Consider the following 21618-nt stretch of genomic DNA (forward strand, 5'->3'; position numbering starts at 1 on the left):
TCGGGCATAAGCCCTTCGTGTGGAGGGCATAATCCATTCCTGAAGAAAGGCTTATGCCTGAAACGTCGAATCTCCTGTTCCTTGGATGCTGCCTGACCTGCTGCACTTTTCCAGCAACACATTTTCAGCTGTTTCTCTCTCTCTCTCTCTCCCTTCCACTCTCTCTCACACAAACTCAGGCACACGCACACAGACCCACAGAAATACACACACACATAGACACACATGCACACACATAGACACACAGGCACATGCAAGCATGCAAACACACACACAGGCACACAAACATTGTCCTCGTCTTTCCAAATCATGTCTGTCTCAACATTTCCATCCTTCTCTCTATCTCATTCATCTCCACTAGCCCTTTTTTTCTATTTCACCCACTGCACTCTTTCTGTCCCTCTCTTCCTTGTGATCGACCATCTATATCTCTATCTATCGCTTTTAATATCTGCCTTCCCAGCTTGGAACTTGTCAGTGTTCCACCCTCCCCTCCATCATTTACATCGTTCACTTTGAATGATAGCCTCTCTTTCATCTCTTGTTCTGCGTCGGTTTCTCTTATTTTCTGGCACCAGATTGGACCATGCAACTTTCTCCTTCCCTTCTTGAGCAGTTTATCGTTTTCTGAACAATGACTTAGATTACCTTTAGATTAGATTAGTTTAGATTAGATTAGATTAGATTAGATTCCCTCCAGTGTGGAAACATGCCCTTCTGCCCAACAAGTCCACACCGACCCTCCGAAGAGTAACCCACCCACATCCGCGGCTGTAGCGGATAGATGTGCCCAAAGCAGACTGATAATGACAGAGGAGTGGAGTTTGGGAGAGTACAGAACCTGCCAACATTGGTGACGGTTGCATTGGCGAGATACAGCGAGGATTCAAAGTGACAAGGGCGTCCTGAGAGGGGAGATGGCGCCGAAGAGTGGTGGCTCTCATTCCCAGTGGTGGCGGTGCAGTGAAGGGGATCTGTACTTGGCCCCTGCGGGAGCACCTGACAAGTGGGTACCACTGTGGCTCAGTGGTCAGCACTGCTACCTCACACCGCCAGTGACTCGGTTTCAATCCCCACCTCTAGCAACTGTCTGTGTGACCATTTGCATGTTCTCCCCTTGTTCACAGTCCAAAGTTGCGCAGGTCAGGTGAATTGGACGTAACCTTAGGGCTCATTACGGTCTAAATTACCAGTAATGTCAGGCGCATTAATGAGGGGAAAGTTTAGGGGAATGGGTCTGGTTGGGTTGCTCTTTCGAGGGTCGGTGTGGACTTGATGGGCCGAAGGGCCTGTTTCCACACTGTAAGACTTCTAATCTAATCTAAGAAGGACTGCAAATGTGACCATTATTTTTTTCTCCTGCCTTTATATTCTGTGTTTTGATTTATTTTTCTGTTATTAGATGTCGCAGGAAATTAGCCACATTATTTTCATATTTTTTGCTTTATTTTGTAAAACAATATACACGTGACAATAAATATATCAAATCAAATCAAACCAAACTGGTCCTTGAATTGGGAAGTGTGCACAAAAATCAGAGGAAATTCAACCTCGCGATGCCTTGCAATGTGTCTCTCCGATTTTAACAGTGAAATCTTTCACTCTCCAGGCTTCCCCTGTCGCTTCTCCGTTGTCAGGGACAGTGAGTGACGGCAGGTTTGCATTAATGAAGTCGGGCTCTGTGCTTCACTGAGTCCACCTCAGCATCACCAGAACTCGCTGTGTTTCATTCTAATCTTGTTGTGTCTTCAGACTGCGCAGTGTAGATTTCACAAGATGGTTCTAGTCATGAGGACCTTTAGCTGCACAGTCTGATTGGAGAAGCTGAGTTGTTCACTTTAGACCAATGTTAACTGGGACAGTTACAATGTTACAGAGAGAATGCTGGCACAGTTTGAGACATGTGTGCTCAGGGAGATTTCATCTTATTCACCGATGGAATACAATGAAGGGTTTGAAAAAGAGATGCATGTGGGATGTGAGGAATGGGGTTCCCATTTGATCTGTGTGATATTAACATCGTGAAACAACCGTTTCATTCCCTGAACACACTGTCAGACTCTCTATGATGCAGACTTAGATAATATGATGCACACGCTTCATCACACAGAAGTTTGTAGTCAGCCCCCCAAAAAATTCAAGTATAATTACAAAGTGATACCCGGGATAGACGGCCATCAGATTGACATTCCAACATCAACTTTGGTAAAGGTCAAAAATCATGGCATAGTATTATTGAATGGAAGAGCAGAATCGAGGGGCCAAATGGCCTACTCATACTCACATTTCTGATATTCTTGAGGTCTTATCAATTGGAAAGAGAATACCAACTTGCTCAGCTATGGTTTGATAGAGAGGTATGAGACAGTATTTATAAGCAACCAGTTCACAATTTTAAAATTAGCTGCTCGTCTTGAATCCTTTATATTAGTTAGGAAGTAGACAGCTGATATAATGCAAAATCCAGATTTCTTTCAAGTCTTTGCCCTTGATAATTAAAGGTTTTGTCAATGCACGAGAAGTGACATCTCAGATTAAACAAGGCACTTTGGTTCAGAGGTCCTGCTTCCGTTTGGTAATGGAGTTGTATAGATAGGGGCAGAGCGTCAAGCACACGGAGATACACAGAGATATAAAGCTCACAGACTGAGTTACAGAGCTCGGCTTTTCAACATGGACAGTTCCTCAAAAAATCAGAATTGAAATGGAGAAGTATAAAGATTCAAAGACTGAGAAATTCATTTTAAACTCACGAGGATACATTATACCATAAATGGCACAATAATTTCTCAAGATTAGTTCTGTTTACGGAAACACAAGTTTTAGTTATTACTTCACAATTTCACGAAGGTTATGAATTGTTATTAAGAAATAGTCATCAGTAATCTCACTTGAAAGGTAACACTGATGGGGAAAGTCTCGATTTACTTTGAATGCTCTCTGGGCAAGTACATTTATAAAAAAGTTGATATTCCTTTCCAATTGACAAGCCCTCGAGAATATAAGAGATAGGAGTATGAGTAAGCCATTTCGCCCCTCGATTCTGCTCTGCCATTCAATAAGGTCATGGCTGATCTTTCCATGGACTCAACTCCACTCACCCTCCAACTCACCATAATCCTCCACTCACCCTCCCACTCACCATAACCCTCCACTCACCCTCCCACTCACCATAACCCTCCTCTCACCCTCCCACTCACCATAACCCTCCACTCACCCTCCCACTCACCATAACCCTCCACTCACCCTCCCACTCACCATAACCCTCCACTCACCCTCCCACTCACCATAACCCTCCACTCACCCTCCCACTCACCAAAACTCTCCACTCACCCTCCCACTCACCATAACCCTTAATTCTTTAACAGTTCAGAAATCTATCTACGTTTACCTTTTAAAAAAAGAAGGATTTCAACAAGGGAGCCTCACCTGCTTCACTGGAAGGGAATTTCACAGATTCACAACACCTTGGGTGAAGACGTTTCTCCTCAACCCGGCACTAAATTAGCCTCCATCTTATTTTGACATTATGTCTCTTTATTCTAGTTTCACCCACCAGTAGCAACAATGTTCCTGCTTCCCTCTCATCTATTGTCTTCATAATTTCATATATTTCTATTAGATTCACCCCTCGTTCTCTTCAATTCCAATGATTACAGTCCCAGCCCACTCAATTTCCCCACATACGGCAACGCTCCCCATTCCAGAATCTACCCAGTGAACATCCTGTACACCCGCTCCAGTGCCAGTGCATCTTTTCTGAAGTAAGGCGACTGTACACGGTGCCCAGGTGTGGCCTCAACAACACCCTATACTGTCACAGCTTAATCTTCCTATTTTTAAACTCCATCCCACAGCAATGAGGGACAATATTTCATCTGCTTTCTTAATTACTTGTTGCCCCTGCAAAACAACTGCACAGGCTTGGGACGGAGATGATTCGTCCTCCTGGCTACTCAGTTTGGTTCAGTCAGACCAGGGGACAGCTCTGAACTTCAGAATCAAAGAGAGTAATAATTCTGGACCATCCAGTCCCAGAGACAATCTGAAATGTGTGAAAGTTGAAACAATTCAGAAAGGATTTACAAGGATGTTGCCAGGGTTGGAAGGTTTGAGGTATAGGGAGAGGCTGAACAGGCTGGGGCTGTTTTCCCTGAAGCATTGGAGGCTGAGGGGTGACCTTACAGAGGTTTATAAAATCCTGAGGGGCATGGATAGGGTAAATACACAAAGTCTTTTCCCTGGGGTGGGAGAGTCCAGACCTAGAGGGCATAGGTTTAAGGTGACAGGGGAAAGATATAAAAGGGACCTAAGTGGCAACCTTTTCACACAGAGGGTGGTACGTGTATGGAATGAGATGCCACAGGATGTGCTGGAGGCTGATACAATTGGAAAATTTAAGAGGTATTTGAATGCTTATATGAATAGGAAGGGTTTGGAGGGATATGGGCCAGGTTTTGGGTCTAGATACTCACATAGGATTAATGTCAAGGGAAACTAAGAGCAGAAAACAATATGGCCTGGTCTATCTAATAAGACAAAAGTTGATACCTTTCTAAGAATGACGCTTTTTTTGTCGGAGACAGGCAAATGTCTTCCCACTTTATGCTGCTCTCAGCTGTTTGTAAATTAATCGCAGATTTGGTGCAATGGGATAATTCAACATGATATTGAATTGCTTCTGAACTCAGATTGAGTCACCACATGAATAAATAGATTTATTGAGGCGTTTCAATAGAACATTAGAGCCCAGTAAAGGGCCTTTGGGCCTCGATGTTGCGCTGACCTGTGAATTTAATCTGATGCCCAACTAACATACACCATTCCATTATTATCCAAATGTATATCCAATACCCATTTAAATATTCTTAACGTCGGCGAGTCTACGACTGTTGCAGGCAGGCTGTTCCACACCATTACTAATCTCTGAGTAAAGAAACTACCCCTGATATCTGTCCTAAATCTATCCCTCCTCAATTTAACGCTGTGTCACCTCATGTTAGCCTTCACCATCCGTGGAAAAAGACTCTCACTTCCACTCTATCTAACCCTTTGATTATCATGTCCTTATCGATATAGTCACCTCTCAACATGCTTCACTCCACTGAAAACTGCCTCAGTTTCCTCAGCCTTTCCTCATAAGACCTTCCCTCCATACCAGATAACATTACTGTCAATCTACTCTGAAACCTTTCCAAAGCTTTCACATACTTCCAATAATGTGTTGATCAGAATGAAGACAACACTCCAGGTGCGACCTTATCATCGTTTGGAACAGCTGAAGCATGACCTCATGGTTCCGAAATTCAATCCCTCTACCAAAAAACGCCAACATACCATGTGCCTTACTAACCTGGGTGGCAACTTTCAGGGATGTATGCACCTGGACACCGAGATCTCTCTGTCCATCTACACTGCTAAGAATTTTACCATTAGCCTAGTAATCTGCATTCCTGTTACTTATTCCAAGGTGAACTTGCTCACACTTTTCCACGTTACAATCCATTGGCCACTTCTCAGCCCAGCTCTGCATATTATCGATGTCCCTACGTAACTCATAACATCTTTGGTACTCTCCACAACTCTGCCTACCTCAGTGTCATCTGCAAATTTACTAACCCATCTTTCTTTGTCCACCTCTAGATCATTATAAAAAAACCCAACAGCAGTGGCCACAAAATAGATCCTTGTGGCACACCACTGGTAACTGATCTCCAGGATGAACATTTCCCGTCAACCTCCACCCTCTGTCTTCTTTCAGCTATCCAATTTCTGATCCAAACAGCCAAATCACCTTAAATCCCAAAACTCCTCATTTTGTGGAATAGCCTACCGTGTGTAAACGTATCAAACGTCTTACGAAACTCCATATACACCACATCAACTGCTTTAACTTCATCCACCTGTTTGGTCACCTTCCTGAAGATCTCAATAAGGTAAGTGAGGCACAACCCTTCACAAAACTGTGTTGGCTACTCACAGTAGCTGTTCCTTGTATAAGCTCCACATCTAAAGAGTGTCCATCTGCTGCAGTTTCCCTCCTCATCCTATGAATCCTAAATCTTGCCTTATCGCATCATTTTTGCCTTTCCCTCAGTTATGCATCTTTCTCTGTGGTATGTACGTATCCCTGCCCATCGCTACTGTAATAATAAATTAATTATTGCCAGAAGGTTCTCATCGAGTAAAAAATGAGGTCTGCAGATGCTGGAGATCACAGCTGCAAATGTGTTGCTGGTCAAAGCACAGCAGGTTAGGCAGCATCTCAGGAATAGAGAATTCGACGTTTCGAGCATAAGCCATCCACCGCCAAATCGAACACCTGGCTTGGTTCATTCCCCTGTACCAAACCCAACATTGCATCGCCCCTTGTTGGCCTGTCTACAGATTGTGTCAGAAAACCTTCCTGCATACATTAAACAAAAACTGATCCACCTAATCTACTTAAACTATAGTGTTCCTAGTCAATATTGGGGAAGTTAAAGTCCCCATAAGAATTACCCTGATAGTCTCGCTCTGATCTAGAATCATCTTTGCTATTCTTTCCTCCATGTCTCTGGAACTATAGGGTGACCTCCCCTTTCCTGTTTCTAACCTAAGCCCAAATTACCTCAGTGGATCAGTCCTCAAACATACTCTCATCTGCTGTAACACTACCCTTGAATAACAGTGCCACACCCCTGCCTCCTTTACCATCGTCTCTGTTCTTGCTGAAACATCTAATTCCCGGAAGCTTCAACAACCATTCCTGTCCCTCTTCGAGCCACGATCTGAAGTAGCCACAACATCGAAATCCCAGTTACCAATCCATGATGCAAGTTCACCCACCATATATCTGGCATTGAAGTACATACATTTGAAACCAACATCCTGAATGACGGTGCACTCTCATGACCTTGTCAACATATCCCTGAGCTCACTACCCTCCACCTCATGGACTCTGGAACTGGAATTCAGGTACCTATCACCACAGTGTAATAGTTCAAACCCCACCCCCGACCCTGAAAAGCATTAGCAAAATTCCCCTCCCCGCCCCTCCCCCTCCCCTAGGATATTGGTACCTCTCTGATTTGGGTGAAGCCAATCCTCTTTGTAGAGTTTGCCCCTTCGCCAGAAAGAGCTCGATTCTCCTTGAATCCAAAACCCTCCCTTCCTGCACCATCCCTGCAGCCATGTGTTCACCTTCACTCTCTCCCTGTTCCTCGCTTCACTAACATGTGGCACAGGCAACAAACCAGATGAAGGGCACCTCCAACTTCATGAATTACATAAGGGAGGAGAGATTTGATCAAATGGGGTTTGTTTTCCCTGGAGCAAAGACATCGTAGGAGAAAACTGTTTGAGATGCACAACATGGGTTGGGCCATACAGCGAGCAGCTCATGACAATCTCTTATCTGTGTCAGACACAACTAAGATCAGAGGCCATGGTTTTCAGAGGAGTAAGTGGATTAGAGGGGATCTGAGGAATTGCTTATGTCCAAATGGAGGCATACATATGGATCACACTGTCTGAAAGGGTGATGGAGGCAGATGCTCATCCAACATTGAAGAAGCATCTGAACGGGCAACTAAAATACGACAGAATCTATTTATGGACTTAATACAACTGAATGGGATTAATGTAGTTTGGTATTTGTTGAACAGCATAGACATGGTGGACTGATGGGCCTCTTTTGATATTGTATAATTCTTTGACTACATGACATTGCCTGTGCTCCCTGCTAAAAATCAGAACAGTTGATTTGATGAGACATATTGGGGGCGAACAGTATAAAAAGGGACAGAGGGCCATAGATAAGATGCAGAGCTGGGCTGAGAAATGGCCAACAGATTGTAACGCGGAAAAGTGTGAGGAAGTTCACCTTGGAACAAGTAACAGGAATGCTGATTACTGGGCAAATGGTAAAATTCTTGGCAGTGTAGATGAACAGAGAGATCTCGGTGTCCAGGTGCATAAATCCCAGGTGAGTAAGATTGTTAAGAAGGCATATGGTGTGTTGGCGTTTATCGGTAGAGAGATTGAATTTCAGAAACATGAGGTCATGCTTCAGCTGTTCAAAACGCTGCTAAGGTCGTACCTGGTGTATTGTCTTCAGTTCTGATCAACACATTATTGGAAGTATGTGGAAGCTTTGGAAAGATTTCAGAGTAGATTTACTAGGATGTTGTCTGGTATGGAGGGAAGGTCTTACGAGGAAAGGCTGAGGGAAGTGAGGCTGTTTTCATTGGAGTAAAGAATGTTGAGAGGTGACTATATCAATACGGACACGATAATCAGAGGGTTAGATAGAGTGGAAGTGAGAGTCTTTTTCCTCGGTTGGTGAAGGTTAACATGAGGTGCATAGCATTAAATTGAGGAGTGATAGATTTAGAACAGATATCAGGTGGTTTCTTCACTCAGAGAGTAGGAAGGGTGTGGAACAGCCTGCCTGTATCAGTCGCAGACTCGCCGACATTAAGAGTATTTAAATGGGTATTGGATATACATTTGGATAATAATGGAATGGTGTACATTAGATCGGCATCAGATTAAATTCACCGGTGAGTGAAAAATCGAGGACCAAAGGCCCTTTACTGGGCTCTAATGTTCTATTGAAACGCCTCCATAAATCTATTTATTCATGGGGAGACTCAATCTGAGTTCAGAAGCAATTCAATACCATGTTGAAGTATCCTGTTCCACCAAATCTCCGAATAATTTACAAACAGCTGAGAGCAGCATAAAGTGGGAAGAAATTCGCCTGTCTCTGACGAAAAAAGCATCATTCTTAGAAAGGTATCAACTTTTGTCTTATTTGATAGACCAGGCCATACTGTTTTCTGCTCTAAACTTCCATTGACATTAATCCTATGTGAGTATTTAGTCCCAACACCCGGCCCATATCCCTCCAAACCCTTCCTATTCATATACCCATCCAAATGCCTCTTAAATGCTGCAATTGTACCAGCCTCCACCACATCCTTTGGCAGCTCATTCCATACACGTACCACCCTCTGGGGAAAAAAGTTGCCACTTAGGTCTCTTTTATATCTTTCCCCTCTCACCCTAAACCTATGCCCTCTAGGCCTGTACTCCCCCACCCCAGGGAAAAGACTTTGTCTATTTATCCTATCCATGCCCCTCATGATTTTATAAACCCCTATAAGGTCACCCCTCAGCCTCAAACACACTAGGGAAAACAGCCCCAGCCTGTTCAGCCTCTCCCTGTAGCTCAAATCCTCCAACCCCGGTAACATCCTTGTAAATCTTTTCTGAATGCTTTCAACTTTCACGCATTTCAGAGCTGTCTCCTGGCCTGGATGGTCCAGAATTAGTACTCTCTTTCATTCTGAAGTTCAGAGCTGTCCCCTGGTCTGACTGAACCAAGCTGCGTAGACAGGAGGACGAATCATCTCCGTCCCAAGCCTGTGCAGTTGTTTTGCAGGGGCAACATCGAATATTGTCCCTCATTGCTAGATGGATGGAGTTTAAAAATAGGAAGATTAAGCTTCGCTTGTATAGGGTGCTGAAGAGGCCATAACTGGGTAGTGTGTACAGTTTTAGTCTCCTCCCTTCAGAAAAGATGCACTGACACTGGACCGGGTGTACAGGATGTTCACTGGGTAGATTCGGGAATGGGGAGGGTTGCCGTATTGGGGGGGGGGGAGAATTGAGTAGGCTGGGACTGTAATCATCGGAATTGAGAAGAACGAGGGGTGAACCTAAGAGCAACAAAGAAAATGATGAAGAGAATAGATGACAAAGACGCAGTTGAGGCTCCCTTGTGGAAAAACTTTTTTTTCCAAAGGTAAAGATAGATAGATTTCTGAACTGTAAAAGAATTAAGGGTAATGGTGAGTGGGAGGGTGAGTGGAGTTGAGTCTATGGAAAGATCAACCATGACATTATTGAATGGCAGACAGACTCGAGGGGCCAAATGGCCTACTCATACTCCTATCTCTTATATTCTCGAGGGCTTATCAATTGGAAAGACAATATCAACTTTTTTTAAATAAATGTATTTGTCCAGAGAGTATTTAAAGTAAGTTGAGACTTTCCCCATCAGTGTTACCTTTCAAATGAGATTACTGATAACTATTTTTAGTATCAATTGATACCTTTCGTGAAACTGTGAAGTAATAACTGAAACCCGTTTTCTCCGTAAACAGAACTAATCTTGAGAAATTGTTGTGCCATTTATAGTATAATGTATCCTCGTGAGTTTGAAATGAATTTCTCAGTCTTTGAATCTTTATTCTTCTCCATTTCATTTCTGATTTTTTTTTAGGAACGGTCCATGTTGAAAAGCCGATTTCTGTACCTCAGTCTGTGAGCTTTATACCTCTGTGTATATTTCTGTGTGTGAGAGACGCTCTGCCCCTGTCTATACAACTCCATTACCAAACGGAAGCAGGACTCTGAACCAAAGTGCCTTGTTTAATCTGAGATGACACTTCTTGTGCATTGACAAAACCTTTAATAATCAAGGACAAAGACTTGAAAGAAATCTGGATTTTGCATTATATCAGCTGTCTACCTCCTAAATAATATAAAGGATTCAAGAGGAGCAGCTAATTTTAAAATTGTTAACTTTTTGCTTATAAATACTGTCTCTTACCTCTCTATCAAACCATAGCTGAGGAACTTAGTATTCTCTTTCCAATTGATAAGACCTCAGGAATATCAGAAATATGAGCATGAGTAGGCCATTTGGCCCCTCGATTCTGCTCTTCCATTCAATAAGATCATGGTTTGATTTTTGACCTTTACCAAAGTTGATGTTGGAATGTCAATCTGCCTGGTCGTCTACCCCGGGTATCTGTTTGTAGTTATACATGAATCAAATTTTGTCTGGGGCTCACTACAAATTCCTGTGCCCCTTGAACTCTGTGTGATGAACCGTGTGCATCATATTATCTAAGTCTACATCATAGAGAGTCTGACAGTGTGTTCCAGGGATGAAATGGTTGTTTCACGATGTTAATACCACACAGATCAAATGGAAACCCCATTCCTCACATCCCACATGCATCTCTTTTCCAAACCCTTCATTGTATTCCATCGGTGAATAAGATGAAATCTCCCTGAGCACTCTTGTCTCAAACTGTGCCAGCATTCTCTCTGTAACATTGTAATTGTCCCAGTCAACACTGGTCTGAAGTGAACAACTCAGCTTCTCCAATCAGACTGTGCAGCTAAAGGTCCTCATGACTAGAACCATCTTGTGAAATCTACTCTGGGCCGTCTGAAACAGACACAACAATAATAGAATGAAACACAGCGAGTTCTGGTGATGCTGAGGTGGACACAGTAAAGCTCAGAGCCCGACTTCATTAATGCAAACCTGCCGTCACTCACCGTCCCTGACATCGGAGAAGGGACAGGGGAAGCCTGGAGAGTGAAAGGTCTCTCTGTGAAAATCGGACAAACACATTGCAAGACATCACAAGGTTGAATTTCCCCTGAATTTTGTGCACACTTCCCAATTCAAGGACCAGTTTGGTTTGATTTGATTTGATATATTTATTGTCACATGTATTTTTTTGACACGATAAAGCAAAAAATGTTCATATAATGTGGCCAGTTTCTTGAGACATCTAATAACAGAAAAATACACCAAAACACAGAATATAAAGTCAGGGGGAAAAATGTTCAAATTTGCAATCCTTCTTCGATTAGATTAGAAGTCTTAGTGTGGAAACAGACCCTTCGGCCCATCTAGTCCACACCAATCCTCGAAAGAGCAACCCACCCAGACCCATTACCCAAGACTTAACCCTCATTAATGCACCTATCATTATGGGCAATTTAGACCGTAATGAGCCCTAACATTACGGCCAATTCACCTGAACTGCACAACTGTGGACTGTGGGAGGAAACCAGAGGAAACCCACCCAGACACAGGGAGAACATGCAAACGCCACACAGACAGTTGCTGAGGTGGGAATTGAACGGTGGGTCACTGGCGGTGTGAAGCAGCAGGGCTTATCACTGAGCCACCGTGGCACCCCACTTGTTATGTGCTCCCTCAGGGGCCAAGTACAGATCCCCTTCACTGCACCGCCATCACTGGGAATGAAAGCCACCACTCTTCGGCGCCATCTCCCCTCCCAGGACGCGCTTGTCACTATGAATGCTCGCTGGATGTCGCCAATGCAGCCGTCACCAATGTTGGCAGGTTCTGTACTGACCCAAACTCCACTCCTCTGTCACTATCAGTCTGTTTTGGGCACATCCAACCGCTGCAGCCGCGGATGTGGGTGGGTTACTCTTCGGAGGGTCGGTGTGGACTAGTTGGGCTGAAGGGCATGTTTTCACAATGTCGGGAATCTAATCAAATCTAATCTAATCGTAATCTAATCTAATCGTAATCTAAGTCATTGTTCAGAAAACGATAAACTGCTCAAGAAGGGAAGGAGAAAGGAGCATGGTCCTATCTGGTGCCAGAAAATAAGAGAAACCGACACAGAACAAGAGATGAAAGAGAGGCTATCATTCAAAGTGAACGGGGTAAATGATGGAGGGGAGGGTGGAACAGTGACAAGTTCCAAGCTGGAAATGCAGATATGAAAAGCGATAGATGGAGATATAGATGGTCCATCACAAAGGAAGAGAGAGACAGAAAAAGAACAGTGGGTGAAATAGAAAAAAAGGGCCAGTGGAGATTAATCAGGTTGAGAGAAGGATGGAGATGTTGACACAGACATGATTTGGAAAGACGAGGACAATGTTTGTGTGTATGTGTGTGTTTGTATGTGTGCATGTGCCTGTGCATCTATGTGTGTGTGTGAGTATATTGTGCATGTGTGTGAATGTATGCGTGTTTTTCCGTGGGTCTGTGTGTATGCGTGTGTCTGTGTCTGTGTGAAAGAGAGTGATAGGGAAAGAGAGAGAGAGAAACGCTTTGGAAGAGAGAGAAATGCTTTGAAGGAGAATAGGTAGTCATGGTTAAAGAATGCAAGAGAGGAATGGGATGACAACAATAAGAAGGAGCTGCAAGAAGGAAAATAAGTCATAACTGAGATGATGGAGACAACGATATCTGTCAGTGTCACCTTCCACTCAAATGATGGGACAAGTTCTGATTCTGATGAAACTCACAACAGTCGCCATCACAGGCAGCTTTGTCCATTTCCTGGTTGGGATTGAACAGATCTTGTCGTAGCTCATCTGAACAGCTCAGAAACACTTTTTTGGAAACAATCCATGAATCATCTGAAGAGACACTCAGAGTGTATGTGTCAGATTATCAGGCAGCTGGTGTAGCAGAATCAGGTTCAGGATAATTGTTGGGCTCTCCGCTGTTAAACTAATCAGCTACAAACTTTGATTTTTCTATGATTCAGCAAGTTAGCGATGTGCGTGAATGGGAATTTGACAGCGTTTTTCAACTCCTCTCTGAACCGAGTCTGGGTCATTGTATAAATACACGTATTGGTGCAGGAACTGAGCAGCTGCAGCATCTGAGCTGTGTGATTTGCAAGTAATGAATAATGTTGAAAGTCTGTTATTTGCCAATAAAGGTTAAAGATGAAACGGGGCATCCATAAGATTATGAAGCTGCCAGATATACTGAATAGTAAAATAATGGATTTCCTTCTACTTTCCATCTCTGTATCCTTGTGGTTGGGATCATTACTGACACCCCGGAGTTTCCTGCGGGCTCGGCCAGTCACTAAAATACGTCTGACAGTCAGAACATTGAGAATCAAGATCAGGAAGAAAGGGAGACAAGGTGTTAGTGTGTAGTGTAACAATACATAGGTGGACCAAGCTGTGGAAGTGAAGAAGTTTGGTTTTTTGACACAACCCCAAGGGACATTATCAACTATATGGGCAGGACCGTATATAAAGTAAGAAGGGACAGCCTCCAAACAGCCCAGCAGACCCACTGCTCCTAGAATCACAGCTGCTGTTTTTTTGGTGCAGTATTTTGTTTTCGATTTCTCGCAACATATGGCAACGAATCGATCGATGGTGAAAGTAACTGTGTACCAAACAGCAACCACAGTTGTAGCCGTAGCCAGCACATTCAGGAATGCACACATTGGAGTAATTCTCAGGAATGAGTCGGATAAATACATCCCCGCTATCCAACATAAGATGGGATCTGATATAATGACTAGGAGATCAGTCACTGCCATTCCAAATAGGTAGAAAGTGATACATGTGGAAAGACCACACTTTCCTCGGAGGATAATCACAATTGCAACTGCATTCACTGGAAAAGAGAGAAAAAGGAAAAAATACATTAATGATCTGAACTGGAGGACAAACAGAATGGTGAAGGAATCACAATGCTGTTGTATGTAATGTTGCAGGCTGCTTTATCAACCTGGGTAGCTTGTTCCCACAGAGAAACCGGAAGTCAATAAAACTAGTAGCTCACCCACCAAGACATCTGTGCAAGGTATATAGTTACTTGTGGACAAAGGAGAAGAATTATATATTTTGATTCAGAAGCAAAATTTCGATTGAGCATTCACGCAAATAGTTGGGACAATTTGCCTTGACATGAATATGCAGGCGGGGTATTGCTCAGGGTACATCATAATGAGAGAGTCTGATCAAAACCCACACTGATGTTTGAGAGGGATATGCAGAGATGACACAAGGATTCAGTTCAGGGCGGAAGAGGGAGGTGAATATTAAGCCAGTGATTGTGATTGTGAGTGGAATCAATAACACACCAACAGGCTTAAATTTCCTTTTGTCTGTTCAACTTCACACTCTCCACCAGCCCAACACTAAACACTGTCATCCCACACATTTCCTCTATATCTCTCTTTAGTGTATATTTATTTCTCATATTCATTTTTGTTTTGCTCAAAGGTTTTGTTGTTTTCTATTCTGTCTCTCCATCTCTTTGGATGACTCTCACTTTACTTATCTTTGTCAATGCGCCTTTCCAATTGAGTATTAATTTCCCATGCTAACATTTTGTTCACCAAGTGTCCTCTACATCTGGTCTATTTCCATAGGCAGTTTATTCACAGAGAAGTGAATGCCCAATGATTCTATCTATCATAACTTATTTCTATTTGCTCACATGGACTCGTCAAATGATCGATATTGCACGGAGTAAACAGAAAGAAGGCACCTTAAAATATATTCTACAAAAACTGACAATCTTTCAGCTCAATTCAAGTGAAGTTCCTGCGACAGTAAAATAGGTTGACTCACGGGTGCACCAAAGAGTGTGAACTGAAACAATACGACAACAGATCTGAACCTGTCATCCTGGCAGAGTGAGGAAATTCTCAGGCAAACGCAGGAGAGAATGTGAGAGCGTCAGTAGAAAACGAATCTCAGTAGTCAGCTATTTGAAATGAATAACATGTCTCAGCAGTCATGACCAAAATAAGACATCAAATATCATCACAAAAGAATATATTTACAGTGATAGAGGAAATTGTGTTGTCCATCATAATGGTGAGTGTGAACTGGATCATTATGAATCATTGCAGCCTTTAAAACTTGAAATATCTTGACAGTTACATTTCACAGCATTAAAGCACTCGTACTCCCTCATCGTGTCATTCACTCACTGTTCACAGGAAACTGCTGCCAATGCGATCCTGATTGGCAATAATTTATTGATAACCATACGGGGTTAGATGCACAAGAATCATTGAAAATACACTGCAATTCCCACAAAGCCGAACAAACAGACACTGAAAACGGAGCATCAGGGATTAAAACCGAAAGAACTGGGGATGCTAGAAATGAGAAACGGAAACAGAAACTCCTGGAGAAATTCTGCTGACCCGGCAGAATCACATATTCTGTGTTAGCATCATTAAATAGCTGAAATGTCACAGGATGGAAAATACAGCAACATACAGCAGACCATTGCGCACCAAACTGCACTGTTAGGGATGGAATAAAACAAGTTACCAGGAACTCCAAATGCTGCCAGAAGAGGATAGTAAATTTCTTCGATCTGATTGATTATTGCATCCCTCATTCTGCTGCAATTCGGACCCTCTGTAGATCAGCAACATCACATCTCTCCCTGTCAAATGTCTTTGACCTTGTAAAAGCCGAATACTTCTGATTTATACAGAGTATTTAACTTCACTGACAGACATACATTTCTGATCATTAGTCATACTCACTGAAATGAAAACATTACATCAGCAGTAATCGTTTGGAATCATAATATGAGAGGTGTAACAAAGGCATCTTAAATCCCACAAGTTATTGAACACCCTTTTGGCAACAGATCTGCTTAATGCAGCGTGCGTCGTGCATGCAGGTATGAATGACAGAGTTCGGCATGAGAAACAGCAGCTGATGAGGCATCTGGAGCACAGAACATAGAACATTACAGCGCCGTACAAGCCCTTCGGCCCCTCGATGTAGCACTGACATTGAAAGCAATCTGAAGCTCATCTAACTTACACTACCACATTCTCGTCCATATACCTATCCGATGATTATGTGCATGCCCTCAATGTTGGCAAGTCTACTGCTCTCGCAGGCAGTGCATTCCATGCCCCTATTACTGAGTAATCAAACTACCTCTGACATCTTTCCTCATGCATCAGGCCTCTATTAAAAGCCATGTCCCCTCGTGCGAGATATCGCTCTTTGAGGAAAAAGATTCTCACTGTCCAATCTGTCTGATCCTCTGGTTATCTAATATGTCTCAATTAAATCACCTCTCAACCTTCTTCTCTCTCATGAAAACAGACTCAACGCCGGTTGCCTTTCCTCATAAGACCTTCCTTCCATACCGGCAACATTCTCGTAAATCTCCTCTGAAGTCTTTCCAAAGCCTCCACATCCTTCCTATAATGTGATGAGCAGAACTGGATGCAATACTCTAAATGTGGCCGCATCTGAGTTTTGTGTTGCTGCAACATAACCTCATGGTTCCAAACTCAATCTGTCTACCAATACAATCTCACAAATTGTCCGCCTTCTCAACAACCCTATCAACCTGGGTGGCAACTTTCACGAATCTGTGTACCTGGACACCTCGATATCTCTGCACAACTACACTACCAATAATCTTACCATGAGCCCAGTACTCTGCATACCTGTACTCCTAACAAAGTGAAACACCTCACACATTTCTGCATTAAACACAATTTGCCAACTCTCAGCCCAGCTCCGCAGCTTATCTGTGCCCCCTGTCACCTAGAACATCTTTTATCAGTATCCACCACCCTATCGAACTTAGTCTCATCTCCAAATTTACTTACCTATTCTGCAACACGCCCATCCAGGTCATTTCTCTAAATAACAAACAGCAGTGGACACAAAATACATCCTTTCTGTAACCCACGAGTCACTGAACTCCAGGATGAATATTTCCTATCAACCATCACCCTCTGTCTTCTTTCAACTAGCCAATATCTGATCCAAACCGCTAAATCACCCTCAGTCCCATGCCTCCGTATTTTCTGCAATAGCCTACCATGGGGAACCTTATCAAATGCCTTACTGAAATCCATATAAAACACATCAACCGCTTGACCCTCATCCACGCCGTTTGGTCACCATCTCAATGAAATCAAAACGTTTGTGAGGCATGACCTGACCTTCATAAAAGTGTGTTGACCATCCCAAATAAACTTATTCATCTCTCGACGATTATAAATCCTATCTCTTATAATCCTTTCCAACAATTTACCCACAGCCTAAGTAAGGCTCACTGTTCTATAATTTCCAGGGTTGTTTCTACTTCCCTTCTTGAACAAGGGGACAACATTTGCTATCCTCCAGTCTTCTGGCACTATTCCTGTAGACAGCAATGACGTAAAGATCAATGCCAATGGCTCAGCAATCTCCTCCTTGGCTTTCCAGGGAATCCTAGGATAAATTCCATCCGGCCAAGGGGTCTTATCTATTTTCACACTTTCTGGATTAGTTAACACCTCCTCTTTATCAACCTCAATCCTATCTAGTCTCGTAGACTGCATCCCAGTATTCTCCAAGACCACATTTTCTTTTTCTACTGTGAATACTGTTGAACTGTATGCATTCAACACTTCCCATCTCTCCTCTCACTGCACGCAGAACATCCCACTACTATGCTTGATTGGCCCGAAACTTACTCTGGTCATTCTTTTATTTTTGGTCTAGCTATAATAAACCTTACCATTTTCCTTGATCCTATCCGCCTTTGACTTCTCATGTCCCCTCCTGGCTGTTCTGTGCTCTCTCTTTAGTTCTTTACTGGCTAACGTGTAACTCTCAAGCGTCCTGACTAAGACATCCCATTCGAACAAAATCCTCCTTCTTTCTCTTGACAAGAGATTCCACTTCTTTAGTAAACCACGACTCCCTCGCTCGACAACCTCCTCCCTGCCTTTCTGGTACATACTTTACAAGGACACACAATAGCAGTTCCTTGAGAAAGCTCCACTCTTGGATTGTGCCCACTTCCTGCAGTTTGCTTCCCCATCTTATGCATCCTAAATCTTGCCCAATCGCATTGTTAGTGCTTTCCCCCAGGTATGTTTCTTGCCCTATGTTATATATCATTCCCTTTTCATCTCTAACGTAGAAATAACCGAATTGTGAGAGAGGGGAATCTTCGAGAGGAGGTAGGATTGGCAGTGCGGGGTCCATGGCCAATGAGGTTGAGGCTATGGGTGGGAGATCCCCAGAGATGATGAGTTTGTGGATGGTCTGGGGGATAATGTCTTGGTTTTGGGGGGATGTGAGGTGATGATCAAGGGGGCAGGAGGACGAGGTAACTTCCATAGGAGGTAGAATTGGGCAGTGGGTGGTTCACCAACAATGAGGTTGGAGGCTGTGGGTAGTCCAACGTTAGTAGGAAATAGAATCGGGCATTGCGGTGCTCATGGACAATTAACGTTGCAGGCTGTGGATGGGAATCTTCGGTCAGAGTTAGATTCAGACGTTGCTGGTTTCATGGACAATAAAGATGAATGCTATGAATGGGAATCTACCGTAGGAGTTAGAATCAGGCTGTGCAGGTTCCACAGACAATGAGGTTGAAGATTGTGGATGGGAATCATCAGTTGGAGTTAGAATCGGGGTGTACAGGTTTTGCGGACAACGAAGTTGGAGGCTGTTGGTGGGAGTTTATAGTCGGAGTTTGATTCTGGCAGTACAAGATTCACGGATAGTGTGGTTAGAGGCTGTCGCTGAGAATCTTCCTTCGAGTTAGAATTGGGCAGTGCAGAGCTCATGGACAATGAGGTAGGAGGCTATGGGTAGGATCTGTGGTCACTATCACCAAAGTGCTGACCTACCTCCAAATCGAGTATCAGGCCAGGATCAATACCAAATGCAATGTCGCCTCGCCCCCTTGTTGGCTGGCTACATTCTGAATGTACGTTTGTTCACTGTGCTGGAAGATTGATTTTTAGACATTTTGTCACCATACTAGGTACCATCACCAGTGAGCATCTGGTGAAGCACTGGTGGTATTGCCCGCTTTCTATTGACGTGCTTAAGTTTCCGGGGGTTGGTGAGGTCATTTCTTTGGGTGATGTCATTCCTTACGGTGATGTCATTTCCTGTTCTGTTTACTCCAGGAGTGGTAAATATGCTCCATGTCAAAGTGTTTATCTGTAGAGTTACGGTTGGAATGCCATACTTCTGGGGATTCTCGTGCGTGTCTCTGAGTTGTCCGAGAATGGATGCGTTGTCGCAGTCGAATATATGTCCTTTCTCATCTGTATATAAGGATGTCAGTGAGAATGGGTCGTGACGTTTTGAGGCTAGTTGATGTTCATGTATCCTGCTGGCTAGTTTTCTGCCTCTTTGCCCCATGTTGTGCTTGTTGCATTTGTTGCAAGGTATTTTGTGAATGACATCAGTTTTGCTTGTTGTCTGTATAGGGTCTTTCAAGTTCATTATCTGCTGTTTTAGTGTGTTGGTGGGTTTGTGGGCTACCATGATGACAAGAGTCTGCGTAGTCTGGCATTCATTTCTTTGATCAAGGGGAGAGTGGCTTGGGATTCTGGATGTGATTTGTCTGCTTGTTTGGGTTTGTTGCTGAGAAATCAGCGGTTTGTGCTCAATGGGTACCCACTCTTTTTAAATACACCATCTCGGTGACTTTCCTCTGCTCTTTGTAGCTTCTCTGTGCTGCAGTGTGTAGTGGCTCGTTGAAGTAATGTTCTAATGCAGCTTTGTTGCAAAGCATGAGTCTAATCTTTAGTCTTAGACAGTTTAACTCCTATTGTGGAGAGTATAGGGTTAAGGCTGCCTTTGAGTACTTGCAGTCTGATTCTCAACTCCAGAAGGGCCCAATATCCTGTAGCCTTGTATGCTCCCAGCAACTGAGAACAGACATGCTAGGAGGACACAGGAAAATTGAAGAAAGGTTCTTTTTATTCTGTTTACTTCCAAATTGTCTCATCAAATCAAATGTTCTGATTTTCAGCAGGGAGCACCGGGAGGGAATGTCATGTCGTCAAAGAATTATACAACATCAAAAGAGGCCCATCGGCCCATCATGTATATGCTGTTCAACAAATACCAAACCACATTAATCCCATTCAGTTGTATTAAGTCCATAAATAGATTCTGTCGTATTTTAGTTGCTCGTTCAGATGCTTCTTCAATGTTGGATGAGTACCTGCCTCCATCACCCTTTCAGACAGTGTGACCCATATGTCTTCCTCCATGTGGATAAAAGCAACTCCTCTGATACCCTCTAAACCACTTCCTCCTCTGAAAACATATGGCCTCTAATCTTAGGTGTGCCTGACACAAGGAAGAGCTTCTCCTGAGCTACTCTCTTACGTCTCAAACCATGTTGTGTACCTCAGACAGTTTTCCCCCACGATGTCTTTGCTCCAGGGAAAACAAACCCCAGTCGATCAAGTCTCTCCTCCCTTATATAATTCATGAAGTCGGAGATGCACGTCATCTGGTTTGTTGCCTGTGACACATGATAGTGAAGCGAGGAATGGGGAGAGAGTGAAGGTGAACACATGGCTGCAGGGATGGTGCAGGAAGGGAGGGTTTTGGATTCTTGGACAATTGGAGCTTCTTCTGGCGAAGGTGCAAACTTTACAAAGAGGATTGGCTTCACCCGAAATTTTGCTAATGCTCTTCAGGGTCGGGGTGTGGGATTTGAACTAGGGGATGGGAAACTGAATTGTACTTCTCGTGTAAAGGATGTGGAGGACAGTGTGTTCAGGGATGGGTTTATAAAGTCATGAGAGAGCACCATCAACTAGGACATTGGTTTGAAATATCTGTATTTCAATGTCAGGAGCATCCAGAGTACAATGGGTGAACTTGCAGCATGGGTTGTTACCTGGGATTTACATGTTGTGGCCATTTCAGAGACATGGCTGGAGGAGGGAAGAGAATGGTCGTTGCTGATTCCGGGACATGCATGTTTCAGCAAGGACAGAGAAGATGGTAAAAGAGGAAGGAGTGTGTCATTGTTCTTCAAGGGTAGTATCACAGCAGCTGAGAGAACGATTGAGGACTCATGCGCTGAGGTAGTTTGGTCTGAGGTTAGAAACGGGAAGGGAGAGGTCACCATGTTGGGAGTTTTCTGTCGGCCTCTAAATTATTTCAGTGATGTCGAGGAAAGTATAGCAAATATTATTCCAGATCGGAGTGAGACTAACAGGGTAATTTTTATGGGGACTTTAACTTTCCCAATATTAAATAGCAATACTATACCTGAAG

This window comes from Hemiscyllium ocellatum, chromosome 40 (assembly GCF_020745735.1).
Source record: "Hemiscyllium ocellatum isolate sHemOce1 chromosome 40, sHemOce1.pat.X.cur, whole genome shotgun sequence".
Lineage (NCBI taxonomy): Eukaryota > Metazoa > Chordata > Chondrichthyes > Orectolobiformes > Hemiscylliidae > Hemiscyllium > Hemiscyllium ocellatum.